Source organism: Haliotis rufescens, unplaced genomic scaffold (assembly GCF_023055435.1).
Source record: "Haliotis rufescens isolate VD_foot unplaced genomic scaffold, xgHalRufe1.0.p SCAF_1, whole genome shotgun sequence".
Taxonomy (NCBI): domain Eukaryota; kingdom Metazoa; phylum Mollusca; class Gastropoda; order Lepetellida; family Haliotidae; genus Haliotis; species Haliotis rufescens.
The window spans coordinates 30,603,414-30,629,721 of NW_025963779.1; the positions used below are offsets into that span (position 1 = coordinate 30,603,414).

General features: G+C 39.9%; 55 non-coding genes across 55 annotated transcripts; all 55 read left to right on the plus strand.

Moving 5' to 3' along the window:
• Nucleotides 1-605: 605 nt before the first annotated feature.
• Nucleotides 606-678, plus strand: Trnar-ucg. Its single transcript has one exon. It is a non-coding gene; the product is annotated as a tRNA-Arg (tRNA).
• A 237-nt stretch (nucleotides 679-915) lies between these two features.
• On the plus strand, nucleotides 916-988 carry Trnar-ucg. The gene has a single exon. It is a non-coding gene; the product is annotated as a tRNA-Arg (tRNA).
• Nucleotides 989-1,843: 855 nt separating this feature from the next.
• Nucleotides 1,844-1,916, plus strand: Trnar-ucg. The gene has a single exon. It is a non-coding gene; the product is annotated as a tRNA-Arg (tRNA).
• An 855-nt stretch (nucleotides 1,917-2,771) lies between these two features.
• Trnar-ucg lies at nucleotides 2,772-2,844 on the plus strand. Its single transcript has one exon. It is a non-coding gene; the product is annotated as a tRNA-Arg (tRNA).
• A 545-nt stretch (nucleotides 2,845-3,389) lies between these two features.
• Nucleotides 3,390-3,462, plus strand: Trnar-ucg. Its single transcript has one exon. It is a non-coding gene; the product is annotated as a tRNA-Arg (tRNA).
• A 546-nt stretch (nucleotides 3,463-4,008) lies between these two features.
• Nucleotides 4,009-4,081, plus strand: Trnar-ucg. Its single transcript has one exon. It is a non-coding gene; the product is annotated as a tRNA-Arg (tRNA).
• Nucleotides 4,082-4,317: 236 nt separating this feature from the next.
• On the plus strand, nucleotides 4,318-4,390 carry Trnar-ucg. The gene has a single exon. It is a non-coding gene; the product is annotated as a tRNA-Arg (tRNA).
• Nucleotides 4,391-4,626: 236 nt separating this feature from the next.
• Nucleotides 4,627-4,699, plus strand: Trnar-ucg. The gene has a single exon. It is a non-coding gene; the product is annotated as a tRNA-Arg (tRNA).
• A 234-nt stretch (nucleotides 4,700-4,933) lies between these two features.
• Trnar-ucg lies at nucleotides 4,934-5,006 on the plus strand. Its single transcript has one exon. It is a non-coding gene; the product is annotated as a tRNA-Arg (tRNA).
• Nucleotides 5,007-5,240: 234 nt separating this feature from the next.
• Nucleotides 5,241-5,313, plus strand: Trnar-ucg. Its single transcript has one exon. It is a non-coding gene; the product is annotated as a tRNA-Arg (tRNA).
• Nucleotides 5,314-5,547: 234 nt separating this feature from the next.
• Nucleotides 5,548-5,620, plus strand: Trnar-ucg. The gene has a single exon. It is a non-coding gene; the product is annotated as a tRNA-Arg (tRNA).
• Nucleotides 5,621-6,161: 541 nt separating this feature from the next.
• On the plus strand, nucleotides 6,162-6,234 carry Trnar-ucg. The gene has a single exon. It is a non-coding gene; the product is annotated as a tRNA-Arg (tRNA).
• A 545-nt stretch (nucleotides 6,235-6,779) lies between these two features.
• Nucleotides 6,780-6,852, plus strand: Trnar-ucg. The gene has a single exon. It is a non-coding gene; the product is annotated as a tRNA-Arg (tRNA).
• Nucleotides 6,853-7,395: 543 nt separating this feature from the next.
• Trnar-ucg lies at nucleotides 7,396-7,468 on the plus strand. The gene has a single exon. It is a non-coding gene; the product is annotated as a tRNA-Arg (tRNA).
• Nucleotides 7,469-8,627: 1,159 nt separating this feature from the next.
• On the plus strand, nucleotides 8,628-8,700 carry Trnar-ucg. The gene has a single exon. It is a non-coding gene; the product is annotated as a tRNA-Arg (tRNA).
• Nucleotides 8,701-8,934: 234 nt separating this feature from the next.
• Nucleotides 8,935-9,007, plus strand: Trnar-ucg. Its single transcript has one exon. It is a non-coding gene; the product is annotated as a tRNA-Arg (tRNA).
• Nucleotides 9,008-9,243: 236 nt separating this feature from the next.
• On the plus strand, nucleotides 9,244-9,316 carry Trnar-ucg. Its single transcript has one exon. It is a non-coding gene; the product is annotated as a tRNA-Arg (tRNA).
• A 236-nt stretch (nucleotides 9,317-9,552) lies between these two features.
• Trnar-ucg lies at nucleotides 9,553-9,625 on the plus strand. The gene has a single exon. It is a non-coding gene; the product is annotated as a tRNA-Arg (tRNA).
• Nucleotides 9,626-10,473: 848 nt separating this feature from the next.
• Trnar-ucg lies at nucleotides 10,474-10,546 on the plus strand. Its single transcript has one exon. It is a non-coding gene; the product is annotated as a tRNA-Arg (tRNA).
• A 234-nt stretch (nucleotides 10,547-10,780) lies between these two features.
• Nucleotides 10,781-10,853, plus strand: Trnar-ucg. The gene has a single exon. It is a non-coding gene; the product is annotated as a tRNA-Arg (tRNA).
• A 543-nt stretch (nucleotides 10,854-11,396) lies between these two features.
• Trnar-ucg lies at nucleotides 11,397-11,469 on the plus strand. The gene has a single exon. It is a non-coding gene; the product is annotated as a tRNA-Arg (tRNA).
• A 1,155-nt stretch (nucleotides 11,470-12,624) lies between these two features.
• On the plus strand, nucleotides 12,625-12,697 carry Trnar-ucg. The gene has a single exon. It is a non-coding gene; the product is annotated as a tRNA-Arg (tRNA).
• A 234-nt stretch (nucleotides 12,698-12,931) lies between these two features.
• Nucleotides 12,932-13,004, plus strand: Trnar-ucg. Its single transcript has one exon. It is a non-coding gene; the product is annotated as a tRNA-Arg (tRNA).
• Nucleotides 13,005-13,238: 234 nt separating this feature from the next.
• Nucleotides 13,239-13,311, plus strand: Trnar-ucg. The gene has a single exon. It is a non-coding gene; the product is annotated as a tRNA-Arg (tRNA).
• A 1,157-nt stretch (nucleotides 13,312-14,468) lies between these two features.
• Trnar-ucg lies at nucleotides 14,469-14,541 on the plus strand. Its single transcript has one exon. It is a non-coding gene; the product is annotated as a tRNA-Arg (tRNA).
• A 1,155-nt stretch (nucleotides 14,542-15,696) lies between these two features.
• On the plus strand, nucleotides 15,697-15,769 carry Trnar-ucg. Its single transcript has one exon. It is a non-coding gene; the product is annotated as a tRNA-Arg (tRNA).
• Nucleotides 15,770-16,003: 234 nt separating this feature from the next.
• Trnar-ucg lies at nucleotides 16,004-16,076 on the plus strand. The gene has a single exon. It is a non-coding gene; the product is annotated as a tRNA-Arg (tRNA).
• Nucleotides 16,077-16,310: 234 nt separating this feature from the next.
• Nucleotides 16,311-16,383, plus strand: Trnar-ucg. The gene has a single exon. It is a non-coding gene; the product is annotated as a tRNA-Arg (tRNA).
• A 541-nt stretch (nucleotides 16,384-16,924) lies between these two features.
• Trnar-ucg lies at nucleotides 16,925-16,997 on the plus strand. Its single transcript has one exon. It is a non-coding gene; the product is annotated as a tRNA-Arg (tRNA).
• Nucleotides 16,998-17,538: 541 nt separating this feature from the next.
• On the plus strand, nucleotides 17,539-17,611 carry Trnar-ucg. Its single transcript has one exon. It is a non-coding gene; the product is annotated as a tRNA-Arg (tRNA).
• Nucleotides 17,612-17,845: 234 nt separating this feature from the next.
• Trnar-ucg lies at nucleotides 17,846-17,918 on the plus strand. The gene has a single exon. It is a non-coding gene; the product is annotated as a tRNA-Arg (tRNA).
• Nucleotides 17,919-18,152: 234 nt separating this feature from the next.
• On the plus strand, nucleotides 18,153-18,225 carry Trnar-ucg. Its single transcript has one exon. It is a non-coding gene; the product is annotated as a tRNA-Arg (tRNA).
• A 234-nt stretch (nucleotides 18,226-18,459) lies between these two features.
• Nucleotides 18,460-18,532, plus strand: Trnar-ucg. Its single transcript has one exon. It is a non-coding gene; the product is annotated as a tRNA-Arg (tRNA).
• Nucleotides 18,533-18,767: 235 nt separating this feature from the next.
• Nucleotides 18,768-18,840, plus strand: Trnar-ucg. The gene has a single exon. It is a non-coding gene; the product is annotated as a tRNA-Arg (tRNA).
• Nucleotides 18,841-19,387: 547 nt separating this feature from the next.
• Trnar-ucg lies at nucleotides 19,388-19,460 on the plus strand. Its single transcript has one exon. It is a non-coding gene; the product is annotated as a tRNA-Arg (tRNA).
• Nucleotides 19,461-20,003: 543 nt separating this feature from the next.
• On the plus strand, nucleotides 20,004-20,076 carry Trnar-ucg. Its single transcript has one exon. It is a non-coding gene; the product is annotated as a tRNA-Arg (tRNA).
• A 543-nt stretch (nucleotides 20,077-20,619) lies between these two features.
• Nucleotides 20,620-20,692, plus strand: Trnar-ucg. The gene has a single exon. It is a non-coding gene; the product is annotated as a tRNA-Arg (tRNA).
• A 234-nt stretch (nucleotides 20,693-20,926) lies between these two features.
• On the plus strand, nucleotides 20,927-20,999 carry Trnar-ucg. The gene has a single exon. It is a non-coding gene; the product is annotated as a tRNA-Arg (tRNA).
• Nucleotides 21,000-21,233: 234 nt separating this feature from the next.
• On the plus strand, nucleotides 21,234-21,306 carry Trnar-ucg. The gene has a single exon. It is a non-coding gene; the product is annotated as a tRNA-Arg (tRNA).
• A 234-nt stretch (nucleotides 21,307-21,540) lies between these two features.
• On the plus strand, nucleotides 21,541-21,613 carry Trnar-ucg. Its single transcript has one exon. It is a non-coding gene; the product is annotated as a tRNA-Arg (tRNA).
• Nucleotides 21,614-21,849: 236 nt separating this feature from the next.
• Trnar-ucg lies at nucleotides 21,850-21,922 on the plus strand. Its single transcript has one exon. It is a non-coding gene; the product is annotated as a tRNA-Arg (tRNA).
• A 234-nt stretch (nucleotides 21,923-22,156) lies between these two features.
• On the plus strand, nucleotides 22,157-22,229 carry Trnar-ucg. Its single transcript has one exon. It is a non-coding gene; the product is annotated as a tRNA-Arg (tRNA).
• A 234-nt stretch (nucleotides 22,230-22,463) lies between these two features.
• On the plus strand, nucleotides 22,464-22,536 carry Trnar-ucg. Its single transcript has one exon. It is a non-coding gene; the product is annotated as a tRNA-Arg (tRNA).
• A 234-nt stretch (nucleotides 22,537-22,770) lies between these two features.
• Trnar-ucg lies at nucleotides 22,771-22,843 on the plus strand. Its single transcript has one exon. It is a non-coding gene; the product is annotated as a tRNA-Arg (tRNA).
• A 234-nt stretch (nucleotides 22,844-23,077) lies between these two features.
• On the plus strand, nucleotides 23,078-23,150 carry Trnar-ucg. Its single transcript has one exon. It is a non-coding gene; the product is annotated as a tRNA-Arg (tRNA).
• Nucleotides 23,151-23,384: 234 nt separating this feature from the next.
• On the plus strand, nucleotides 23,385-23,457 carry Trnar-ucg. Its single transcript has one exon. It is a non-coding gene; the product is annotated as a tRNA-Arg (tRNA).
• Nucleotides 23,458-23,691: 234 nt separating this feature from the next.
• On the plus strand, nucleotides 23,692-23,764 carry Trnar-ucg. The gene has a single exon. It is a non-coding gene; the product is annotated as a tRNA-Arg (tRNA).
• A 234-nt stretch (nucleotides 23,765-23,998) lies between these two features.
• Trnar-ucg lies at nucleotides 23,999-24,071 on the plus strand. The gene has a single exon. It is a non-coding gene; the product is annotated as a tRNA-Arg (tRNA).
• A 234-nt stretch (nucleotides 24,072-24,305) lies between these two features.
• On the plus strand, nucleotides 24,306-24,378 carry Trnar-ucg. Its single transcript has one exon. It is a non-coding gene; the product is annotated as a tRNA-Arg (tRNA).
• A 234-nt stretch (nucleotides 24,379-24,612) lies between these two features.
• Trnar-ucg lies at nucleotides 24,613-24,685 on the plus strand. Its single transcript has one exon. It is a non-coding gene; the product is annotated as a tRNA-Arg (tRNA).
• Nucleotides 24,686-24,919: 234 nt separating this feature from the next.
• Trnar-ucg lies at nucleotides 24,920-24,992 on the plus strand. Its single transcript has one exon. It is a non-coding gene; the product is annotated as a tRNA-Arg (tRNA).
• Nucleotides 24,993-25,226: 234 nt separating this feature from the next.
• Trnar-ucg lies at nucleotides 25,227-25,299 on the plus strand. Its single transcript has one exon. It is a non-coding gene; the product is annotated as a tRNA-Arg (tRNA).
• A 234-nt stretch (nucleotides 25,300-25,533) lies between these two features.
• Trnar-ucg lies at nucleotides 25,534-25,606 on the plus strand. The gene has a single exon. It is a non-coding gene; the product is annotated as a tRNA-Arg (tRNA).
• A 234-nt stretch (nucleotides 25,607-25,840) lies between these two features.
• Nucleotides 25,841-25,913, plus strand: Trnar-ucg. Its single transcript has one exon. It is a non-coding gene; the product is annotated as a tRNA-Arg (tRNA).
• A 234-nt stretch (nucleotides 25,914-26,147) lies between these two features.
• On the plus strand, nucleotides 26,148-26,220 carry Trnar-ucg. The gene has a single exon. It is a non-coding gene; the product is annotated as a tRNA-Arg (tRNA).
• The last annotated feature ends 88 nt before the right edge of the window (nucleotides 26,221-26,308 follow it).

A 26,308-nucleotide genomic window follows, 5' to 3' on the forward strand; every position in this document is an offset into this window, starting at 1 on the left:
ATAGATAAGGCGTCTGACTTCGAATCAGAAGATTGCGAGTTCGAGTCTCGTCGGGGTCGTATTTGTACTCTTTTTATACAAGTGTGAAAGGTGTCCTTTTTTGAGGACAGCATAACTGGAGTGTCTTAATTGGTGAAATTGTCCTGTGCAACATTGTCTGGAAAACATCTTTTAAATGTAAGCAGGTCGTTTATATAATAATATAGACATTATATGTTGGTGCTCCTAAACGTTGTTTAAAAGCAAAACATTGTATTGACGTGTAGAAAAACGTGTCCTGGTTGGTATTCATCGTCGGCTTCCTGGCCTAATGGATAAGGCGTCTGACTTCGAATCAGAAGATTGCGAGTTCGAGTCTCGTCGGGGTCGTATTTGTACTCTCTTTATGCAAGTGTGAAAAGTGTCCTTTTTGAGGACAGCATAACTGGAGTGTCTTAATTGGCGAAATTGCCCTGTGCAAGATTGTCTGGAAAACATCTTTCAAATGTAAGCAGGTCGTTTATATAATAATATAGCCATTATATGTTGGTGCTCCTAAACGTTGTTTAAAAGCAAAACATTGTATTGACGTGTAGAAAAACGTGTCCTAGTTGGGATTCATCGTCGGCCTCGTGGCCTAATGGATAAGGCGTCTGACTTCGAATCAGAAGATTGCGAGTTCGAGTCTCGTCGGGGTCGTATTTGTACTCTTTTTATACAAGTGTGAAAGGTGTCCATTTTTGAGGACAGCATAACTGGAGTGTCTTAATTGGTGAAATTGTCCTGAGCAAGATTGTCTGGAAAACATCTTTTAAATGTAAGCAGGTCGTTTATATAATAATATAGACATTATATGTTGGTGCTCCTAAACGTTGTTTAAAAGCAAAACATTGTATTGACGTGTAGATAAACTTGTCCTAGTTGCGAATCATCGTCGGCCTCGTGGCCTAATGGATAAGGCGTCTGACTTCGAATCAGAAGATTGCGAGTTCGAGTCTCGTCGGGGTCGTATTTGTACTCTTTTTATGCAAGTGTGAAAAGTGTCCCTTTTGAGGACAGCATAACTGGAGTGACTTAATTGGCGAAATTGCCCTGTTCAACATTGTCTGGAAAACATCTTTTAAATGTAAGCAGGTCGTTTATATAATAATATAGCCATTATATGTTGGTGCTCCTAAACGTTGTTTAAAAGCAAAACATTGTATTGACGTGTAGAAAAACGTGTCCTAGTTGGGATTCATCGTCGGCCTCGTGGCCTAATGGATAAGGCGTCTGACTTCGAATCAGAAGATTGCGATTTCGAGTCTCGTCGGGGTCGTATATGTACTCTTTTTATACAAGTGTGAAAGGTGTCCTTTTTTGAGGACAGCATAACTGGAGTGTCTTAATTGGTGAAATTGTCCTGTGCAAGATTGTCTGGAAAACATCTTTTAAATGTAAGCAGGTCGTTTATATAATAATATAGACATTATATGTTGGTGCTCCTAAACGTTGTTTAAAAGCAAAACATTGTATTGACGTGTAGAAAAACGTGTCCTGCTTGGTATTCATCGTCGGCCTCCTGGCCTAATGGATAAGGCGACTGACTTCGAATCAGAAGATTGCGAGTTCGAGTCTCGTCGGGGTCGTATTTGTACTCTTTTTATGCAAGTGTGAAAAGTGTCCTTTTTGAGGACAGCATAACTGGAGTGACTTAATTGGCGAAATTGCCCTGTGCAACATTGTCTGGAAAACATCTTTTAAATGTAAGCAGGTCGTTTATATAATAATATAGACATTATATGTTGGTGCTCCTAAACGTTGTTTAAAAGCAAAACATTGTATTGACGTGTAGAAAAACGTGTCCTAGTTGGGATTCATCGTCGGCCTCGTGGCCTAATGGATAAGGCGTCTGACTTCGAATCAGAAGATTGCGAGTTCGAGTCTCGTCGGGGTCGTATTTGTACTCTTTTTATGCAAGTGTGAAAAGTGTCCTTTTTGAGGACAGCATAACTGGAGTGTCTTAATTGGCGAAATTGCCCTGTGCAACATTGTCTGGAAAACATCTTTTAAATGTAAGCAGGTCGTTTATATAATAATATAGACATTATATGTTGGTGCTCCTAAACGTTGTTTAAAAGCAAAACATTGTATTGACGTGTAGAAAAACGTGTCCTAGTTGGGATTCATCGTCGGCCTCGTGGCCTAATGGATAAGGCGTCTGACTTCGAATCAGAAGATTGCGAGTTCTAGTCTCGTCGGGGTCGTATTTGTACTCTTTTTATGCAAGTGTGAAAGGTGTCCTTTTTTGAGGACAGCATAACTGGAGTGTCTTAATTGGTGAAATTGTCCTGTGCAAGATTGTCTGGAAAACATCTTTTAAATGTAAGCAGGTCGTTTATATAATAATCTAGACATTATATGTTGGTGCTCCTAAACGTTGTTTAAAAGCAAAACATTGTATTAACGTGTAGAAAAACGTGTCCTAGTTGATATTCATCGTTGGCCTCGTGGCCTAATGGATAAGGCGTCTGACTTCGAATCAGAAGATTGCGATTTCGAGTCTCGTCGGGGTCGTATTTGTACTCTTTTTATGCAAGTGTGAAAAGTGTCCTTTTTGAGGACAGCATAACTGGAGTGTCTTAATTGGTGAAATTGTCCTGAGCAAGATTGTCTGGAAAACATCTTTTAAATGTAAGCAGGTCGTTTATATAATAATAAAGACATTATATGTTGGTGCTCCTTAACGTTGTTTAAAAGCAAAACATTGTATTGACGTGTAGAAAAACGTGTCCTAGTTGGGATTCATCGTCGGCCTCGTGGCCTAATGGATAAGGCGTCTGACTTCGAATCAGAAGATTGCGAGTTCGAGTCTCGTCGGGGTCGTATTTGTACTCTTTTTATGCAAGTGTGAAAAGTGTCCTCTTTTAGGACAGCATAACTGGAGTGTCTTAATTGGCGAAATTGCCCTGAGCAACATTGTCTGGAAAACATCTTTTAAATGTAAGCAGGTCGTTTATATAATAATATAGACATTATATGTTGGTGCTCCTAAACGTTGTTTAAAAGCAAAACATTGTATTGACGTGTAGAAAAACGTGTCCTAGTTGGGATTCATCGTCGGCCTCGTGGCCTAATGGATAAGGCGTCTGACTTCGAATCAGAAGATTGCGATTTCGAGTCTCGTCGGGGTCGTATTTGTACTCTTTTTATGCAAGTGTGAAAAGTGTCCTTTTTGAGGACAGCATAACTGGAGTGTCTTAATTGGCGAAATTGCCCTGTGCAACATTGTCTGGAAAACATCTTTTAAATGTAAGCAGGTCGTTTATATAATAATATAGACATTATATGTTGGTGCTCCTAAACGTTGTTTAAAAGCAAAACATTGTATTGACGTGTAGAAAAACGTGTCCTAGTTGGGATTCATCGTCGGCCTCGTGGCCTAATGGATAAGGCGTCTGACTTCGAATCAGAAGATTGCGAGTTCGAGTCTCGTCGGGGTCGTATTTGTACTCTTTTTATGCAAGTGTGAAAGGTGTCCTTTTTTGAGGACAGCATAACTGGAGTGTCTTAATTGGTGAAATTGTCCTGTGCAAGATTGTCTGGAAAACATCTTTTAAATGTAAGCAGGTCGTTTATATAATAATCTAGACATTATATGTTGGTGCTCCTAAACGTTGTTTAAAAGCAAAACATTGTATTAACGTGTAGAAAAACGTGTCCTAGTTGGTATTCATCGTTGGCCTCGTGGCCTAATGGATAAGGCGTTTGACTTCGAATCAGAAGATTGCGATTTCGAGTCGCGTCGGGGTCGTATTTGTACTCTTTTTATGCAAGTGTGAAAAGTGTCCTTTTTGAGGACAGCATAACTGGAGTGTCTTAATTGGTGAAATTGTCCTGAGCAAGATTGTCTGGAAAACATCTTTTAAATGTAAGCAGGTCGTTTATATAATAATAAAGACATTATATGTTGGTGCTCCTAAACGTTGTTTAAAAGCAAAACATTGTATTGACGTGTAGAAAAACGTGTCCTAGTTGGGATTCATCGTCGGCCTCGTGGCCTAATGGATAAGGCGTCTGACTTCGAATCAGAAGATTGCGAGTTCGAGTCTCGTCGGGGTCGTATTTGTACACTTTTTATGCAAGTGTGAAAAGTGTCCTCTTTTAGGACAGCATAACTGGAGTGTCTTAATTGGCGAAATTGCCCTGAGCAACATTGTCTGGAAAACATCTTTTAAATGTAAGCAGGTCGTTTATATAATAATATAGACATTATATGTTGGTGCTCCTAAACGTTGTTTAAAAGCAAAACATTGTATTGACGTGTAGAAAAACGTGTCCTAGTTGGGATTCATCGTCGGCCTCGTGGCCTAATGGATAAGGCGTCTGACTTCGAATCAGAAGATTGCGAGTTCGAGTCTCGTCGGGGTCGTATTTGTACTCTTTTTATGCAAGTGTGAAAAGTGTCCTTTTTGAGGACAGCATAACTGGAGTGTCTTAATTGGTGAAATTGTCCTGAGCAACATTGTCTGGAAAACATCTTTTAAATGTAAGCAGGTCGTTTATATAATAATAAAGACATTATATGTTGGTGCCCCTTAACGTTGTTTAAAAGCAAAACATTGTATTGACATGTAGAAAAACGTGTCCTAGTTGGGATTCATCGTCGGCCTCGTGGCCTAATGGATAAGGCGTCTGACTTCGAATCAGAAGATTGCGAGTTCGAGTCTCGTCGGGGTCGTATTTGTACTCTTTTTATGCAAGTGTGAAAGGTGGCCTCTTTTAGGACAGCATAACCTGCGTGTCTTAATTGGCGAAATTGCCCTGTGCAAGATTGTCTGGAAAACATCTTTTAAATGTAAGCAGGTCGTTTATATAAAAATATAGACATTATGTTGGTGCCCCTTAACGTTGTTTAAAAGCAAAACATTGTATTGACGTGTAGAAAAACGTGTCCTAGTTGGGATTCATCGTCGGCCTCGTGGCCTAATGGATAAGGCGTCTGACTTCGAATCAGAAGATTGCGAGTTCGAGTCTCGTCGGGGTCGTATTTGTACTCTTTTTATACAAGTGTGAAAGGTGGCCTTTTTGAGGACAGCATAACTGGAGTGTCTTAATTGGTGAAATTGTCCTGTGCAAGATTGTCTGGAAAACATCTTTTAAATGTAAGCAGGTCTTTTATATAAAAATATAGACATTATGTTGGTGCCCCTAAACGTTGTTTAAAAGCAAAACATTGTATTGACGTGTAGAAAAACGTGTCCTAGTTGGCATTCATCGTCGGCCTCGTGGCCTAATGGATAAGGCGTCTGACTTCGAATCAGAAGATTGCGAGTTCGAGTCTCGTCGGGGTCGTATATGTACTCTTTTTATACAAGTGTGAAAGGTGGCCTTTTTGAGGACAGCATAACCTGCGTGTCTTAATTGGCGAAATTGCCCTGTGCAAGATTGTCTGGAAAACATCTTTTAAATGTAAGCAGGTCGTTTATATAAAAATATAGACATTATGTTGGTGCCCCTTAACGTTGTTTAAAAGCAAAACATTGTATTGACGTGTAGAAAAACGTGTCCTAGTTGGGATTCATCGTCGGCCTCGTGGCCTAATGGATAAGGCGTCTGACTTCGAATCAGAAGATTGCGAGTTCGAGTCTCGTCGGGGTCGTATTTGTACTCTTTTTATACAAGTGTGAAAGGTGGCCTTTTTGAGGACAGCATAACTGGAGTGTCTTAATTGGTGAAATTGTCCTGTGCAACATTGTCTGGAAAACATCTTTTAAATGTAAGCAGGTCTTTTATATAAAAATATAGACATTATGTTGGTGCCCCTAAACGTTGTTTAAAAGCAAAACATTGTATTGACGTGTAGAAAAACGTGTCCTAGTTGGCATTCATCGTCGGCCTCGTGGCCTAATGGATAAGGCGTCTGAGTTCGAATCAGAAGATTGCGAGTTCGAGTCTCGTCGGGGTCGTATTTGTACTCTTTTTATACAAGTGTGAAAAGTGTCCTTTTTGAGGACAGCATAACTGGAGTGTCTTAATTGGTGAAATTGTCCTGTGCAACATTGTCTGGAAAACACCTTTTTAATGTAAGCAGGTCGTTTATATAAAAATATAGACATTATGTTGGTGCCCCTTAACGTTGTTTAAAAGCAAAACATTGTATTGACGTGTAGAAAAATGTGTCCTAGTTGGGTTTCATCGTCGGCCTCGTGGCCTAATGGATAAGGCGTCTGACTTCGAATCAGAAGATTGCGAGTTCGAGTCTCGTCGGGGTCGTATTTGTACTCTTTTTATACAAGTGTGAAAGGTGTCCTTTTTGAGGACAGCATAACTGGAGTGTCTTAATTGGTGAAATTGTCCTGTGCAAGATTGTCTGGAAAACATCTTTTAAATGTAAGCAGGTCGTTTATATAAAAATATAGACATTATATGTTGGTGCTCCTAAACGTTGTTTAAAAGCAAAACATTGTATTGACGTGTAGAAAAACGTGTCCTGGTTGGGATTCATCGTCGGCCTCGTGGCCTAATGGATAAGGCGTGTGACTTCGAATCAGAAGATTGCGAGTTCGAGTCTTGTCGGGGTCGTATTTGTACTCTTTTTATACAAGTGTGAAAGGTGGCCTTTTTGAGGACAGCATAACTGGAGTGTCTTAATTGGTGAAATTGGCCTGTGCAACATTATCTGGAAAACATCTTTTAAATGTAAGCAGGTCGTTTATATAATAATATAGACATTATATGTTGGTGCTCCTAAACGTTGTTTAAAAGCAAAACATTGTATTGACGTGTAGAAAAACGTGTCCTAGTTGGGATTCATCGTCGGCCTCGTGGCCTAATGGATAAGGCGTCTGACTTCGAATCAGAAGATTGCGAGTTCGAGTCTCGTCGGGGTCGTATTTGTACTCTTTTTATACAAGTGTGAAAGGTGGCCTTTTTGAGGACAGCATAACTGGAGTGTCTTGATTGGTGAAATTGTCCTGTGCAACATTGTCTGGAAAACATCTTTTAAATGTAAGCAGGTCGTTTATATAAAAATATAGACATTATATGTTGGTGCTCCTAAACGTTGTTTAAAAGCAAAACATTGTATTGACGTGTAGAAAAACGTGTCCTAGTTGGGATTCATCGTCGGCCTCGTGGCCTAATGGATAAAGCGTCTGACTTCGAATCAGAAGATTGCGAGTTCGAGTCTCGTCGGGGTCGTATTTGTACTCTTTTTATACAAGTGTGAAAGGTGGCCTTTTTGAGGACAGCATAACTGGAGTGTCTTAATTGGTGAAATTGTCCTGTGCAAGATTGTCTGGAAAACATCTTTTAAATGTAAGCAGGTCGTTTATATAAAAATATAGACATTATGTTGGTGCCCCTAAACATTGTTTAAAAGCAAAACATTGTATTGACGTGTAGAAAAACGTGTCCTAGTTGGGATTCATCGTCGGCCTCGTGGCCTAATGGATAAGGCGTCTGACTTCGAATCAGAAGATTGCGAGTTCGAGTCTCGTCGGGGTCGTATTTGTACTCTTTTTATACAAATGTGAAAGGTGGCCTTTTTCAGGGCAGCATAACTGGAGTGTCTTAATTGGTGAAATTGTCCTGTGCAACATTGTCTGGAAAACATCTTTTAAATGTAAGCAGGTCGTTTATATAAAAATATAGACATTATATGTTGGTGCTCCTAAACGTTGTTTAAAAGCAAAACATTGTATTGACGTGTAGAAAAACGTGTCCTAGTTGGGACTCATCCTCGGCCTCGTGGCCTAATGGATAAGGCGTCTGACTTCGAATCAGAAGATTGCGAGTTCGAGTCTCGTTGGGGTCGTATTTGTACTCTTTTTATACAAGTGTGAAAGGTGGCCTTTTTGAGGACAGCATAACTGGAGTGTCTTGATTGGTGAAATTGTCCTGTGCAACATTGTCTGGAAAACATCTTTTAAATGTAAGCAGGTCGTTTATATAATAATATAGACATTATATGTTGGTGCTCCTCAACGTTGTTTAAAAGCAAAACATTGTATTGACGTGTAGAAAAACGTGTCCTAGTTGGGATTCATCGTCGGCCTCGTGGCCTAATGGATAAGGCGTCTGACTTCGAATCAGAAGATTGCGAGTTCGAGTCTCGTTGGGGTCGTATTTGTACTCTTTTTATACAAATGTGAAAGGTGGCCTTTTTGAGGACAGCATAACTGGAGTGTCTTAATTGGTGAAATTGTCCTGTGCAACATTGTCTGGAAAACATCTTTTAAATGTAAGCAGGTCGTTTATATAAAAATATAGACATTATGTTGGTGCCCCTAAACGTTGTTTAAAAGCAAAACATTGTATTGACGTGTAGAAAAACGTGTCCTAGTTGGGATTCATCGTCGGCCTCGTGGCCTAATGGATAAGGCGTCTGACTTCGAATCAGAAGATTGCGAGTTCGAGTCTCGTTGGGGTCGTATTTGTACTCTTTTTATACAAGTGTGAAAGGTGGCCTTTTTGAGGACAGCATAACTGGAGTGTCTTAATTGGTGAAATTGTCCTGTGCAAGATTGTCTGGAAAACATCTTTTAAATGTAAGCAGGTCGTTTATATAAAAATATAGACATTATGTTGGTGCTCCTAAACGTTGTTTAAAAGCAAAACATTGTATTGACGTGTAGAAAAACGTGTCCTAGTTGGGATTCATTGTCGGCCTCGTGGCCTAATGGATAAGGCGTCTGACTTCGAATCAGAAGATTGCGAGTTCGAGTCTCGTCGGGGTCGTATTTGTACTCTTTTTATACAAGTGTGAAAGGTGGCCTTTTTGAGGACAGCATAACTGGAGTGTCTTAATTGGTGAAATTGTCCTGTGCAAGATTGTCTGGAAAACATCTTTTAAATGTAAGCAGGTCGTTTATATAAAAATATAGACATTATGTTGGTGCCCCTAAACATTGTTTAAAAGCAAAACATTGTATTGACGTGTAGAAAAACGTGTCCTAGTTGGGATTCATCGTCGGCCTCGTGGCCTAATGGATAAGGCGTCTGACTTCGAATCAGAAGATTGCGAGTTCGAGTCTCGTCGGGGTCGTATTTGTACTCTTTTTATACAAATGTGAAAGGTGGCCTTTTTCAGGGCAGCATAACTGGAGTGTCTTAATTGGTGAAATTGTCCTGTGCAACATTGTCTGGAAAACATCTTTTAAATGTAAGCAGGTCGTTTATATAAAAATATAGACATTATATGTTGGTGCTCCTCAACGTTGTTTAAAAGCAAAACATTGTATTGACGTGTAGAAAAACGTGTCCTAGTTGGGACTCATCCTCGGCCTCGTGGCCTAATGGATAAGGCGTCTGACTTCGAATCAGAAGATTGCGAGTTCGAGTCTCGTCGGGGTCGTATTTGTACTCTTTTTATACAAGTGTGAAAGGTGGCCTTTTTGAGGACAGCATAACTGGAGTGTCTTGATTGGTGAAATTGTCCTGTGCAAGATTGTCTGGAAAACATCTTTTAAATGTAAGCAGGTCGTTTATATAATAATATAGACATTATATGTTGGTGCTCCTAAACGTTGTTTAAAAGCAAAACATTGTATTGACGTGTAGAAAAACGTGTCCTAGTTGGGATTCATCGTCGGCCTCGTGGCCTAATGGATAAGGCGTCTGACTTCGAATCAGAAGATTGCGAGTTCGAGTCTCGTCGGGGTCGTATTTGTACTCTTTTTATACAAGTGTGAAAGGTGGCCTTTTTCAGGACAGCATAACTGGAGTGTCTTAATTGGTGAAATTGTCCTGTGCAACATTGTCTGGAAAACATCTTTTAAATGTAAGCAGGTCGTTTATATAAAAATATAGACATTATGTTGGTGCTCCTAAACGTTGTTTAAAAGCAAAACATTGTATTGACGTGTAGAAAAACGTGTCCTAGTTGGGATTCATCGTCGGCCTCGTGGCCTAATGGATAAGGCGTCTGACTTCGAATCAGAAGATTGCGAGTTCGAGTCTCGTTGGGGTCGTATTTGTACTCTTTTTATACAAGTGTGAAAGGTGGCCTTTTTGAGGACAGCATAACTGGAGTGTCTTAATTGGTGAAATTGTCCTGTGCAACATTGTCTGGAAAACATCTTTTAAATGTAAGCAGGTCGTTTATATAAAAATATAGACATTATGTTGGTGCCCCTAAACGTTGTTTAAAAGCAAAACATTGTATTGACGTGTAGAAAAACGTGTCCTAGTTGGGATTCATTGTCGGCCTCGTGGCCTAATGGATAAGGCGTCTGACTTCGAATCAGAAGATTGAGAGTTCGAGTCTCGTCGGGGTCGTATTTGTACTCTTTTTATACAAGTGTGAAAGGTGGCCTTTTTCAGGACAGCATAACTGGAGTGTCTTAATTGGTGAAATTGTCCTGTGCAAGATTGTCTGGAAAACATCTTTTAAATGTAAGCAGGTCGTTTATATAAAAATATAGACATTATGTTGGTGCTCCTAAACGTTGTTTAAAAGCAAAACATTGTATTGACGTGTAGAAAAACGTGTCCTAGTTGGGATTCATTGTCGGCCTCGTGGCCTAATGGATAAGGCGTCTGACTTCGAATCAGAAGATTGCGAGTTCGAGTCTCGTCGGGGTCGTATTTGTACTCTTTTTATACAAATGTGAATGGTGGCCTTTTTGAGGGCAGCATAACTGGAGTGTCTTAATTGGTGAAATTGTCCTGTGCAACATTGTCTGGAAAACATCTTTTAAATGTAAGCAGGTCGTTTATATAAAAATATAGACATTATGTTGGTGCCCCTAAACGTTGTTTAAAAGCAAAACATTGTATTGACGTGTAGAAAAACGTGTCCTAGTTGGGATTCATTGTCGGCCTCGTGGCCTAATGGATAAGGCGTCTGACTTCGAATCAGAAGATTGCGAGTTCGAGTCTCGTCGGGGTCGTATTTGTACTCTTTTTATACAAGTGTGAAAGGTGGCCTTTTTGAGGACAGCATAACTGGAGTGTCTTAATTGGTGAAATTGTCCTGTGCAACATTGTCTGGAAAACATCTTTTAAATGTAAGCAGGTCGTTTATATAAAAATATAGACATTATGTTGGTGCCCCTAAACGTTGTTTAAAAGCAAAACATTGTATTGACGTGTAGAAAAACGTGTCCTAGTTGGGATTCATTGTCGACCTCGTGGCCTAATGGATAAGGCGTCTGACTTCGAATCAGAAGATTGCGAGTTCGAGTCTCGTCGGGGTCGTATTTGTACTCTTTTTATACAAGTGTGAAAGGTGTCCTTTTTGAGGACAGCATAACTGGAGTGTCTTAATTGGTGAAATTGTCCTGTGCAACATTGTCTGGAAAACATCTTTTAAATGTAAGCAGGTCGTTTATATAATAATATAGACATTATATGTTGGTGCTCCTCAACGTTGTTTAAAAGCAAAACATTGTATTGACGTGTAGAAAAACGTGTCCTAGTTTGGATTCATCGTCGGCCTCGTGGCCTAATGGATAAGGCGTCTGACTTCGAATCAGAAGATTGCGAGTTCGAGTCTCGTCGGGGTCGTATTTGTACTCTTTTTATACAAATGTGAAAGGTGGCCTTTTTGAGGGCAGCATAACTGGAGTGTCTTAATTGGTGAAATTGTCCTGTGCAACATTGTCTGGAAAACATCTTTTAAATGTAAGCAGGTCGTTTATATAAAAATATAGACATTATGTTGGTGCCCCTAAACGTTGTTTAAAAGCAAAACATTGTATTGACGTGTAGAAAAACGTGTCCTAGTTGGGATTCATCGTCGGCCTCGTGGCCTAATGGATAAGGCGTCTGACTTCGAATCAGAAGATTGCGAGTTCGAGTCTCGTTGGGGTCGTATTTGTACTCTTTTTATACAAGTGTGAAAGGTGTCCTTGTTGAGGACAGCATAACTGGAGTGTCTTAATTGGTGAAATTGTCCTGTGCAAGATTGTCTGGAAAACATCTTTTAAATGTAAGCAGGTCGTTTATATAAAAATATAGACATTATGTTGGTGCCCCTAAACGTTGTTTAAAAGCAAAACATTGTATTGACGTGTAGAAAAACGTGTCCTAGTTGGGATTCATTGTCGGCCTCGTGGCCTAATGGATAAGGCGTCTGACTTCGAATCAGAAGATTGAGAGTTCGAGTCTCGTCGGGGTCGTATTTGTACTCTTTTTATACAAGTGTGAAAGGTGGCCTTTTTGAGGACAGCATAACTGGAGTGTCTTAACTGGTGAAATTGTCCTGTGCAACATTGTCTGGAAAACATCTTTTAAATGTAAGCAGGTCGTTTATATAAAAATATAGACATTATGTTGGTGCCCCTAAACGTTGTTTAAAAGCAAAACATTGTATTGACGTGTAGAAAAACGTGTCCTAGTTGGGATTCATCGTCGGCCTCGTGGCCTAATGGATAAGGCGTGTGACTTCGAATCAGAAGATTGCGAGTTGGAGTCTCGTCGGGGTCGTATTTGTACTCTTTTTATACAAATGTGAAAGGTGGCCTTTTTGAGGGCAGCATAACTGGAGTGTCTTAATTGGTGAAATTGTCCTGTGCAAGATTGTCTGGAAAACATCTTTTAAATGTAAGCAGGTCGTTTATATAAAAATATAGACATTATGTTGGTGCCCCTAAACATTGTTTAAAAGCAAAACATTGTATTGACGTGTAGAAAAACGTGTCCTAGTTGGGATTCATTGTCGGCCTCGTGGCCTAATGGATAAGGCGTCTGACTTCGAATCAGAAGATTGCGAGTTCGAGTCTCGTCGGGGTCGTATTTGTACTCTTTTTATACAAGTGTGAAAGGTGGCCTTTTTGAGGACAGCATAACTGGAGTGTCTTAATTGGTGAAATTGTCCTCTGCAACATTGTCTGGAAAACATCTTTTAAATGTAAGCAGGTCGTTTATATAAAAATATAGACATTATGTTGGTGCCCCTAAACGTTGTTTAAAAGCAAAACATTGTATTGACGTGTAGAAAAACGTGTCCTAGTTGGGATTCATTGTCGGCCTCGTGGCCTAATGGATAAGGCGTCTGACTTCGAATCAGAAGATTGCGAGTTCGAGTCTCGTCGGGGTCGTATTTGTACTCTTTTTATACAAGTGTGAAAGGTGTCCTTTTTGAGGACAGCATAACTGGAGTGTCTTAATTGGTGAAATTGTCCTGTGCAACATTGTCTGGAAAACATCTTTTAAATGTAAGCAGGTCGTTTATATAAAAATATAGACATTATGTTGGTGCCCCTAAACGTTGTTTAAAAGCAAAACATTGTATTGACGTGTAGAAAAACGTGTCCTAGTTGGGATTCATTGTCGGCCTCGTGGCCTAATGGATAAGGCGTCTGACTTCGAATCAGAAGATTGCGAGTTCGAGTCTCGTCGGGGTCGTATTTGTACTCTTTTTATACAAGTGTGAAAGGTGGCCTTTTTGAGGACAGCATAACTGGAGTGTCTTGATTGGTGAAATTGTCCTGTGCAAGATTGTCTGGAAAACATCTTTTAAATGTAAGCAGGTCGTTTATATAATAATATAGACATTATATGTTGGTGCTCCTCAACGTTGTTTAAAAGCAAAACATTGTATTGACGTGTAGAAAAACGTGTCCTAGTTGGGATTCATCGTCGGCCTCGTGGCCTAATGGATAAGGCGTCTGACTTCAAATCAGAAGATTGCGAGTTCGAGTCTCGTCGGGGTCGTATTTGTACTCTTTTTATACAAATGTGAAAGGTGGCCTTTTTGAGGGCAGCATAACTGGAGTGTCTTAATTGGTGAAATTGTCCTCTGCAACATTGTCTGGAAAACATCTTTTAAATGTAAGCAGGTCGTTTATATAAAAATATAGACATTATGTTGGTGCTCCTAAACGTTGTTTAAAAGCAAAACATTGTATTGACGTGTAGAAAAACGTGTCCTAGTTGGGATTCATCGTCGGCCTCGTGGCCTAATGGATAAGGCGTCTGACTTCGAATCAGAAGATTGCGAGTTCGAGTCTCGTTGGGGTCGTATTTGTACTCTTTTTATACAAGTGTGAAAGGTGTCCTTGTTGAGGACAGCATAACTGGAGTGTCTTAATTGGTGAAATTGTCCTGTGCAAGATTGTCTGGAAAACATCTTTTAAATGTAAGCAGGTCGTTTATATAAAAATATAGACATTATGTTGGTGCCCCTAAACGTTGTTTAAAAGCAAAACATTGTATTGACGTGTAGAAAAACGTGTCCTAGTTGGGATTCATTGTCGGCCTCGTGGCCTAATGGATAAGGCGTCTGACTTCGAATCAGAACATTGAGAGTTCGAGTCTCGTCGGGGTCGTATTTGTACTCTTTTTATACAAGTGTGAAAGGTGGCCTTTTTGAGGACAGCATAACTGGAGTGTCTTAATTGGTGAAATTGTCCTCTGCAACATTGTCTGGAAAACATCTTTTAAATGTAAGCAGGTCGTTTATATAAAAATATAGACATTATGTTGGTGCTCCTAAACGTTGTTTAAAAGCAAAACATTGTATTGACGTGTAGAAAAACGTGTCCTAGTTGGGATTCATTGTCGGCCTCGTGGCCTAATGGATAAGGCGTCTGACTTCGAATCAGAAGATTGCGAGTTCGAGTCTCGTCGGGGTCGTATTTGTACTCTTTTTATACAAATGTGAAAGGTGGCCTTTTTGAGGGCAGCATAACTGGAGTGTCTTAATTGGTGAAATTGTCCTGTGCAACATTGTCTGGAAAACATCTTTTAAATGTAAGCAGGTCGTTTATATAAAAATATAGACATTATGTTGGTGCCCCTAAACGTTGTTTAAAAGCAAAACATTGTATTGACGTGTAGAAAAACGTGTCCTAGTTGGGATTCATCGTCGGCCTCGTGGCCTAATGGATAAGGCGTCTGACTTCAAATCAGAAGATTGCGAGTTCCAGTCTCGTCGGGGTCGTATTTGTACTCTTTTTATACAAGTGTGAAAGGTGTCCTTTTTGAGGACAGCATAACTGGAGTGTCTTAATTGGTGAAATTGTCCTGTGCAAGATTGTCTGGAAAACATCTTTTAAATGTAAGCAGGTCGTTTATATAAAAATATAGACATTATGTTGGTGCCCCTAAACGTTGTTTAAAAGCAAAACATTGTATTGACGTGTAGAAAAACGTGTCCTAGTTGGGATTCATTGTCGGCCTCGTGGCCTAATGGATAAGGCGTGTGACTTCGAATCAGAAGATTGCGAGTTCGAGTCTCGTCGGGGTCGTATTTGTACTCTTTTTATACAAGTGTGAAAGGTGGCCTTTTTGAGGACAGCATAACTGGAGTGTCTTAATTGGTGAAATTGTCCTGTGCAAGATTGTCTGGAAAACATCTTTTAAATGTAAGCAGGTCGTTTATATAAAAATATAGACATTATGTTGGTGCCCCTAAACGTTGTTTAAAAGCAAAACATTGTATTGACGTGTAGAAAAACGTGTCCTAGTTGGGATTCATTGTCGGCCTCGTGGCCTAATGGATAAGGCGTCTGACTTCGAATCAGAAGATTGCGAGTTCGAGTCTTGTCGGGGTCGTATTTGTACTCTTTTTATACAAGTGTGAAAGGTGGCCTTTTTGAGGACAGCATAACTGGAGTGTCTTAATTGGTGAAATTGTCCTCTGCAACATTGTCTGGAAAACATCTTTTAAATGTAAGCAGGTCGTTTATATAAAAATATAGACATTATGTTGGTGCCCCTAAACGTTGTTTAAAAGCAAAACATTGTATTGACGTGTAGAAAAACGTGTCCTAGTTGGGATTCATTGTCGGCCTCGTGGCCTAATGGATAAGGCGTCTGACTTCGAATCAGAAGATTGCGAGTTCGAGTCTCGTCGGGGTCGTATTTGTACTCTTTTTATACAAGTGTGAAAGGTGGCCTTTTTGAGGACAGCATAACTGGAGTGTCTTAATTGGTGAAATTGTCCTGTGCAAGATTGTCTGGAAAACATCTTTTAAATGTAAGCAGGTCGTTTATATAAAAATATAGACATTATGTTGGTGCCCCTAAACGTTGTTTAAAAGCAAAACATTGTATTGACGTGTAGAAAAACGTGTCCTAGTTGGGATTCATTGTCGGCCTCGTGGCCTAATGGATAAGGCGTCTGACTTCGAATCAGAAGATTGCGAGTTCGAGTCTCGTCGGGGTCGTATTTGTACTCTTTTTATACAAGTGTGAAAGGTGTCCCTTTTGAGGACAGCATAACTGGAGTGTCTTAATTGGTGAAACTGTCCTGTGCAAGATTATCTGGAAAACATCTTTTAAATGTAAGCAGGTCGTTTATATAAAAATATAGACATTATGTTGGTGCTCCTAAACGTTGTTTAAAAGCAAAACATTGTATTGACGTGTAGAAAAACGTGTCCTAGTTGGGATTCATTGTCGGCCTCGTGGCCTAATGGATAAGGCGTCTGACTTCGAATCAGAAGATTGCGAGTTCGAGTCTCGTCGGGGTCGTATTTGTACTCTTTTTATACAAATGTGAAAGGTGGCCTTTTTGAGGGCAGCATAACTGGAGTGTCTTAATTGGTGAAATTGTCCTGTGCAACATTGTCTGGAAAACATCTTTTAAATGTAAGCAGGTCGTTTATATAAAAATATAGACATTATGTTGGTGCCCCTAAACGTTGTTTAAAAGCAAAACATTGTATTGACGTGTAGAAAAACGTGTCCTAGTTGGGATTCATCGTCGGCCTCGTGGCCTAATGGATAAGGCGTCTGACTTCAAATCAGAAGATTGCGAGTTCCAGTCTCGTCGGGGTCGTATTTGTACTCTTTTTATACAAGTGTGAAAGGTGTCCTTTTTGAGGACAGCATAACTGGAGTGTCTTAATTGGTGAAATTGTCCTGTGCAAGATTGTCTGGAAAACATCTTTTAAATGTAAGCAGGTCGTTTATATAAAAATATAGACATTATGTTGGTGCCCCTAAACGTTGTTTAAAAGCAAAACATTGTATTGACGTGTAGAAAAACGTGTCCTAGTTGGGATTCATTGTCGGCCTCGTGGCCTAATGGATAAGGCGTCTGACTTCGAATCAGAAGATTGCGAGTTCGAGTCTCGTCGGGGTCGTATTTGTACTCTTTTTATACAAGTGTGAAAGGTGGCCTTTTTGAGGACAGCATAACTGGAGTGTCTTAATTGGTGAAATTGTCCTCTGCAACATTGTCTGGAAAACATCTTTTAAATGTAAGCAGGTCGTTTATATAAAAATATAGACATTATGTTGGTGCCCCTAAACGTTGTTTAAAAGCAAAACATTGTATTGACGTGTAGAAAAACGTGTCCTAGTTGGGATTCATTGTCGGCCTCGTGGCCTAATGGATAAGGCGTCTGACTTCGAATCAGAAGATTGCGAGTTCGAGTCTTGTCGGGGTCGTATTTGTACTCTTTTTATACAAGTGTGAAAGGTGGCCTTTTTGAGGACAGCATAACTGGAGTGTCTTAATTGGTGAAATTGTCCTCTGCAACATTGTCTGGAAAACATCTTTTAAATGTAAGCAGGTCGTTTATATAAAAATATAGACATTATGTTGGTGCCCCTAAACGTTGTTTAAAAGCAAAACATTGTATTGACGTGTAGAAAAACGTGTCCTAGTTGGGATTCATTGTCGGCCTCGTGGCCTAATGGATAAGGCGTCTGACTTCGAATCAGAAGATTGCGAGTTCGAGTCTCGTCGGGGTCGTATTTGTACTCTTTTTATACAAGTGTGAAAGGTGGCCTTTTTGAGGACAGCATAACTGGAGTGTCTTAATTGGTGAAATTGTCCTGTGCAAGATTGTCTGGAAAACATCTTTTAAATGTAAGCAGGTCGTTTATATAAAAATATAGACATTATGTTGGTGCCCCTAAACGTTGTTTAAAAGCAAAACATTGTATTGACGTGTAGAAAAACGTGTCCTAGTTGGGATTCATTGTCGGCCTCGTGGCCTAATGGATAAGGCGTCTGACTTCGAATCAGAAGATTGCGAGTTCGAGTCTCGTCGGGGTCGTATTTGTACTCTTTTTATACAAGTGTGAAAGGTGTCCCTTTTGAGGACAGCATAACTGGAGTGTCTTAATTGGTGAAACTGTCCTGTGCAAGATTATCTGGAAAACATCTTTTAAATGTAAGCAGGTCGTTTATATAAAAATATAGACATTATGTTGGTGCCCCTTAACGTTGTTTAAAAGCAAAACATTGTATTGACGTGTAGAAAAACGTGTCCTAGTTGGGATTCATCGTCGGCCTCGTGGCCTAATGGATAAGGCGTCTGACTTCGAATCAGAAGATTGCGAGTTCGAGTCTCGTCGGGGTCGTATTTGTACTCTTTTTATACAAGTGTGAAAGGTGTCCTTTTTGAGGACAGCATAACTGGAGTGTCTTAATTGGTGAAATTGTCCTGTGCAAGATTGTCTGGAAAACATCTTTTAAATGTAAGCAGGTCGTTTATATAAAAATATAGACATTATGTTGGTGCCCCTAAACGTTGTTTAAAAGCAAAACATTGTATTGACGTGTAGAAAAACGTGTCCTAGTTGGGATTCATTGTTGGCCTCGTGGCCTAATGGATAAGGCGTCTGACTTCGAATCAGAAGATTGCGAGTTCGAGTCTCGTCGGGGTCGTATTTGTATTCTTTTTATACAAGTGTGAAAGGTGTCCTTTTTGAGGACAGCATAACTGGAGTGTCTTAATTGGTGAAATTGTCCTGTGCAACATTGTCTGGAAAACATCTTTTAAATGTAAGCAGGTCGTTTATATAAAAATATAGACATTATATGTTGGTGCCCCTAAACGTTGTTTAAAGGAAAACATTGTATTGACGTGTAGAAAAACGTGTCCTAGTTGGGATTCATTGTCGGCCTCGTGGCCTAATGGATAAGGCGTCTGACTTCGAATCAGAAGATTGCGAGTTCGAGTCTCGTCGGGGTCGTATTTGTACTCTTTTTATACAAGTGTGAAAGGTGTCCTTTTTGAGGACAGCATAACTGGAGTGTCTTAATTGGTGAAATTGTCCTGTGCAAGATTGTCTGGAAAACATCTTTTAAATGTAAGCAGGTCGTTTTTAGAAAAATATAGACATTATGTTGGTGCCCCTAAACGTTGTTTAAAAGCAAAACATTGTATTGACGTGTAGAAAAACGTGTCCTGGTTGGGATTTATCGTCGGCCTCGTGGCCTAATGGATAAGGCGTGTGACTTCGAATCAGAAGATTGCATGTTCCAGTCTCGTCGGGGTCGTATTTGTACTCTTTTTATACAAGTGTGAAAAGTGTCCTTTTTGAGGACAGCATTACCTGAGTGTCTTAATTGGCGAAATTGCCCTGTGCAACATTGTCTGGCAAACATCTTTTAAATGTAAGCAGGTCGATCGTTTATATAATAATATAGACATTATATGTTGGTGCTCCTAAACGTTGTTTAAAAGCAAAACATTGTATTGACGTGTAGAAAAACGAGTCCTAGTTGGGATTCATCGTCGGCCTCGTGGCCTAATGGATAAGGCGTCTGACTTCGAATCAGAAGATTGCGAGTTCGAGTCTCGTCGGGGTCGTATTTGTACTCTTTTTATACAAGTGTGAAAAGTGTCCTTTTTGAGGACAGCATAACTGGAGTGTCTTAATTGGTGAAATTGTCCTGTGCAACATTGTCTGGAAAACATCTTTTAAATGTAAGCAGGTCGTTTATATAAAAATATAGACATTATGTTGGTGCCCCTAAACGTTGTTTAAAAGCAAAACATTGTATTGACGTGTAGATAAACGTGTCCTAGTTGGGATTAATCGTCGGCCTCGTGGCCTCATGGATAAGGCGTCTGACTTCGAATCAGAAGATTGCGAGTTCGAGTCTCGTCGGGGTCGTATTTGTACTCTTTTTATACAAAAGTGAAAGGTGGCCTTTTTCAGGGCAGCATAACTGGAGTGTCTTAATTGGTGAAATTGTCCTGTGCAACATTGTCTGGAAAACATCTTTTAAATGTAAGTAGGTCGTTTATATAAAAATATAGACATTATATGTTGGTGCTCCTAAACGTTGTTTAAAAGCAAAACATTGTATTGACGTGTAGAAAAACGTGTCCTAGTTGGGAGTCATCGTCGGCCTCGTGGCCTAATGGATAAGGCGTCTGACTTCGAATCAGAAGATTGCGAGTTCGAGTCTCGTCGGGGTCGTATTTGTACTCTTTTTATACAAGTGTGAAAAGTGTCCTTTTTGAGGACAGCATAACTGGAGTGTCTTGATTGGTGAAATTGTCCTGTGCAAGATTGTCTGGAAAACATCTTTTAAATGTAAGCAGGTCGTTTATATAATAATATAGACATTATATGTTGGTGCTCCTCAACGTTGTTTAAAAGCAAAACATTGTATTGACGTGTAGAAAAACGTGTCCTAGTTGGGATTCATCGTCGGCCTCGTGGCCTAATGGATAAGGCGTCTGACTTCGAATGAGAAGATTGCGAGTTCGAGTCTCGTCGGGGTCGTATTTGTACTCTTTTTATACAAATGTGAAAGGTGGCCTTTTTGAGGGCAGCATAACTGGAGTGTCTTAATTGGTGAAATTGTCCTGTGCAACATTGTCTGGAAAACATCTTTTAAATGTAAGCAGGTCGTTTATATAAAAATATAGACATTATGTTGGTGCCCCTAAACGTTGTTTAAAAGCAAAACATTGTATTGACGTGTAGAAAAACGTGTCCTAGTTGGGATTCATCGTCGGCCTCGTGGCCTAATGGATAAGGCGTCTGACTTCGAATCAGAAGATTGCGAGTTCGAGTCTCGTCGGGGTCGTATTTGTACTCTTTTTATACAAGTGTGAAAGGTGTCCTTGTTGAGGACAGCATAACTGGAGTGTCTTAATTGGTGAAATTGTCCTGTGCAAGATTGTCTCGAAAACATCTTTTAAATGTAAGCAGGTCGTTTATATAAAAATATAGACATTATGTTGGTGCCCCTAAACGTTGTTTAAAAGCAAAACATTGTATTGACGTGTAGAAAAACGTGTCCTAGTTGGGATTCATTGTCGGCCTCGTGGCCTAATGGATAAGGCGTCTGACTTCGAATCAGAAGATTGCGAGTTCGAGTCTCGTCGGGGTCGTATTTGTACTCTTTTTATACAAGTGTGAAAGGTGGCCTTTTTGAGGACAGCATAACTGGAGTGTCTTAATTGGTGAAATTGTCCTGTGCAACATTGTCTGGAAAACATCTTTTAAATGTAAGCAGGTCGTTTATATAAAAATATAGACATTATGTTGGTGCCCCTAAACGTTGTTTAAAAGCAAAACATTGTATTGACGTGTAGAAAAACGTGTCCTAGTTGGGATTCATTGTCGGCCTCGTGGCCTAATGGATAAGGCGTCTGACTTCGAATCAGAAGATTGCGAGTTCGAGTCTCGTCGGGGTCGTATTTGTACTCTTTTTATACAAGTGTGAAAAGTGTCCTTTTTGAGGACAGCATAACTGGAGTGTCTTAATTGGTGAAATTGTCCTGTGCAACATTGTCTGGAAAACATCTTTTAAATGTAAGCAGGTCGTTTATATAAAAATATAGACATTATGTTGGTGCCCCTAAACGTTGTTTAAAAGCAAAACATTGTATTGACGTGTAGATAAACGTGTCCTAGTTGGGATTCATCGTCGGCCTCGTGGCCTAATGGATAAGGCGTCTGACTTCGAATCAGAAGATTGCGAGTTCGAGTCTCGTCGGGGTCGTATTTGTACTCTTTTTATACAAGTGTGAAAAGTGTCCTTTTTGAGGACAGCATAACTGGAGTGTCTTAATTGGTGAAATTGTCCTGTGCAACATTGTCTGGAAAACATCTTTTAAATGTAAGCAGGTCGTTTATATAAAAATATAGACATTATATGTTGGTGCTCCTCAACGTTGTTTAAAAGCAAAACATTGTATTGACGTGTAGAAAAACGTGTCACATTTGGGATTCATCGTCGGCCTCGTGGCCTAATGGATAAGGCGTCTGACTTCGAATCAGAAGATTGCGAGTTCGAGTCTCGTCGGGGTCGTATTTGTACTCTTTTTATACAAGTGTGAAAGGTGTCCTTTTTGAGGACAGCATAACTGGAGTGTCTTAATTGGTGAAATTGTCCTCTGCAAGATTGTCTGGAAAACATCTTTTAAATGTAAGCAGGTCGTTTATATAAAAATATAGACATTATGTTGGTGCCCCTAAACGTTGTTTAAAAGCAAAACATTGTATTGACGTGTAGATAAACGTGTCCTAGTTGGGATTCATCGTCGGCCTCGTGGCCTAATGGATAAGGCGTCTGACTTCGAATCAGAAGATTGCGAGTTCGAGTCTCGTCGGGGTCGTATTTGTACTCTTTTTATACAAGTGTGAAAGGTGGCCTTTTTGAGGACAGCATAACTGGAGTGTCTTAATTGGTGAAATTGTCCTGTGCAACATTGTCTGGAAAACATCTTTTAAATGTAAGCAGGTCGTTTATATAAAAATATAGACATTATGTTGGTGCCCCTAAACGTTGTTTAAAAGCAAAACATTGTATTGACGTGTAGAAAAACGTGTCCTAGTTGGGATTCATTGTCGGCCTCGTGGCCTAATGGATAAGGCGTCTGACTTCGAATCAGAAGATTGCGAGTTCGAGTCTCGTCGGGGTCGTATTTGTACTCTTTTTATACAAGTGTGAAAGGTGTCCTTTTTGAGGACAGCATAACTGGAGTGTCTTAATTGGTGAAATTGTCCTGTGCAAGATTGTCTGGAAAACATCTTTTAAATGTAAGCAGGTCGTTTATATAAAAATATAGACATTATGTTGGTGCCCCTAAACGTTGTTTAAAAGCAAAACATTGTATTGACGTGTAGAAAAACGTGTCCTAGTTGGGATTCATTGTCGGCCTCGTGGCCTAATGGATAAGGCGTCTGACTTCGAATCAGAAGATTGCGAGTTCGAGTCTCGTCGGGGTCGTATTTGTACCCTGTTTATACAAGTGTGAAAGGTGTCCTTTTTGAGGACAGCATAACTGGAGTGTCTTAATTGGTGAAACTGTCCTGTGCAAGATTATCTGGAAAACATCTTTTAAATGTAAGCAGGTCGTTTATATAAAAATAAAGACATTATGTTGGTGCCCCTTAACGTTGTTTAAAAGCAAAACATTGTATTGACGTGTAGAAAAACGTGTCCTAGTTGGGATTCATCGTCGGCCTCGTGGCCTAATGGATAAGGCGTCTGACTTCGAATCAGAAGATTGCGAGTTCGAGTCTCGTCGGGGTCGTATTTGTACTCTTTTTATACAAGTGTGAAAGGTGGCCTTTTTGAGGACAGCATAACTGGAGTGTCTTAATTGGTGAAATTGTCCTGTGCAACATTGTCTGGAAAACATCTTTTAAATGTAAGCAGGTCGTTTATATAAAAATATAGACATTATGTTGGTGCCCCTAAACGTTGTTTAAAAGCAAAACATTGTATTGACGTGTAGAAAAACGTGTCCTAGTTGGGATTCATTGTCGGCCTCGTGGCCTAATGGATAAGGCGTCTGACTTCGAATCAGAAGATTGCGAGTTCGAGTCTCGTCGGGGTCGTATTTGTACTCTTTTTATACAAGTGTGAAAAGTGTCCTTTTTGAGGACAGCATAACTGGAGTGTCTTAATTGGTGAAATTGTCCTGTGCAAGATTGTCTGGAAAACATCTTTTAAATGTAAGCAGGTCGTTTATATAAAAATATAGACATTATGTTGGTGCCCCTAAACGTTGTTTAAAAGCAAAACATTGTATTGACGTGTAGATAAACGTGTCCTAGTTGGGATTCATCGTCGGCCTCGTGGCCTAATGGATAAGGCGTCTGACTTCGAATCAGAAGATTGCGAGTTCGAGTCTCGTCGGGGTCGTATTTGTACTCTTTTTATACAAGTGTGAAAGGTGGCCTTTTTGAGGACAGCATAACTGGAGTGTCTTAATTGGTGAAATTGTCCTGTGCAACATTGTCTGGAAAACATCTTTTAAATGTAAGCAGGTCGTTTATATAAAAATATAGACATTATGTTGGTGCCCCTAAACGTTGTTTAAAAGCAAAACATTGTATTGACGTGTAGAAAAACGTGTCCTAGTTGGGATTCATTGTCGGCCTCGTGGCCTAATGGATAAGGCGTCTGACTTCGAATCAGAAGATTGCGAGTTCGAGTCTCGTCGGGGTCGTATTTGTACTCTTTTTATACAAGTGTGAAAGGTGTCCTTTTTGAGGACAGCATAACTGGAGTGTCTTAATTGGTGAAATTGTCCTGTGCAAGATTGTCTGGAAAACATCTTTTAAATGTAAGCAGGTCGTTTATATAAAAATATAGACATTATGTTGGTGCCCCTAAACGTTGTTTAAAAGCAAAACATTGTATTGACGTGTAGAAAAACGTGTCCTAGTTGGGATTCATCGTCGGCCTCGTGGCCTAATGGATAAGGCGTCTGACTTCGAATCAGAAGATTGCGAGTTCGAGTCTCGTCGGGGTCGTATTTGTACTCTTTTTATACAAGTGTGAAAGGTGTCCTTTTTGAGGACAGCATAACTGGAGTGTCTTAATTGGTGAAACTGTCCTGTGCAAGATTATCTGGAAAACATCTTTTAAATGTAAGCAGGTCGTTTATATAAAAATATAGACTTTATGTTGGTGCCCCTTAACGTTGTTTAAAAGCAAAACATTGTATTGACGTGTAGAAAAACGTGTCCTAGTTGGGATTCATCGTCGGCCTCGTGGCCTAATGGATAAGGCGTCTGACTTCGAATCAGAAGATTGCGAGTTCGAGTCTCGTCGGGGTCGTATTTGTACTCTTTTTATACAAGTGTGAAAGGTGGCCTTTTTGAGGACAGCATAACTGGAGTGTCTTAATTGGTGAAATTGTCCTGTGCAACATTGTCTGGAAAACATCTTTTAAATGTAAGCAGGTCGTTTATATAAAAATATAGACATTATGTTGGTGCTCCTAAACGTTGTTTAAAAGCAAAACATTGTATTGACGTGTAGAAAAACGTGTCCTAGTTGGGATTCATTGTCGGCCTCGTGGCCTAATGGATAAGGCGTCTGACTTCGAATCAGAAGATTGCGAGTTCGAGTCTCGTCGGGGTCGTATTTGTACTCTTTTTATACAAGTGTGAAAAGTGTCCTTTTTGAGGACAGCATAACTGGAGTGTCTTAATTGGTGAAATTGTCCTGTGCAAGATTGTCTGGAAAACATCTTTTAAATGTAAGCAGGTCGTTTATATAAAAATATAGACATTATGTTGGTGCCCCTAAACGTTGTTTAAAAGCAAAACATTGTATTGACGTGTAGAAAAACGTGTCCTAGTTGGGATTCATCGTCGGCCTCGTGGCCTAATGGATAAGGCGTCTGACTTCGAATCAGAAGATTGCGAGTTCGAGTCTCGTCGGGGTCGTATTTGTACCCTTTTTATACAAGTGTGAAAGGTGTCCTTTTTGAGGACAGCATAACTGGAGTGTCTTAATTGGTGAAACTGTCCTGTGCAAGATTATCTGGAAAACATCTTTTAAATGTAAGCAGGTCGTTTATATAAAAATATAGACATTATGTTGGTGCCCCTTAACGTTGTTTAAAAGCAAAACATTGTATTGACGTGTAGAAAAACGTGTCCTAGTTGGGATTCATCGTCGGCCTCGTGGCCTAATGGATAAGGCGTCTGACTTCGAATCAGAAGATTGCGAGTTCGAGTCTCGTCGGGGTCGTATTTGTACTCTTTTTATACAAGTGTGAAAGGTGGCCTTTTTGAGGACAGCATAACTGGAGTGTCTTAATTGGTGAAATTGTCCTGTGCAACATTGTCTGGAAAACATCTTTTAAATGTAAGCAGGTCGTTTATATAAAAATATAGACATTATGTTGGTGCCCCTTAACGTTGTTTAAAAGCAAAACATTGTATTGACGTGTAGAAAAACGTGTCCTAGTTGGGATTCATCGTCGGCCTCGTGGCCTAATGGATAAGGCGTCTGACTTCGAATCAGAAGATTGCGAGTTCGAGTCTCGTCGGGGTCGTATTTGTACTCTTTTTATACAAGTGTGAAAAGTGTCCTTTTTGAGGACAGCATAACTGGAGTGTCTTAATTGGTGAAATTGTCCTGTGCAAGATTGTCTGGAAAACATCTTTTAAATGTAAGCAGGTCGTTTATATAAAAATATAGACATTATGTTGGTGCCCCTTAACGTTGTTTAAAAGCAAAACATTGTATTGACGTGTAGATAAACGTGTCCTAGTTGGGATTCATCGTCGGCCTCGTGGCCTAATGGATAAGGCGTCTGACTTCGAATCAGAAGATTGCGAGTTCGAGTCTCGTCGGGGTCGTTTTGTACTCTTTTTATACAAGTGTGAAAAGTGTCCTTTTTGAGGACAGCATAACTGGAGTGTCTTAATTGGTGAAATTGTCCTGTGC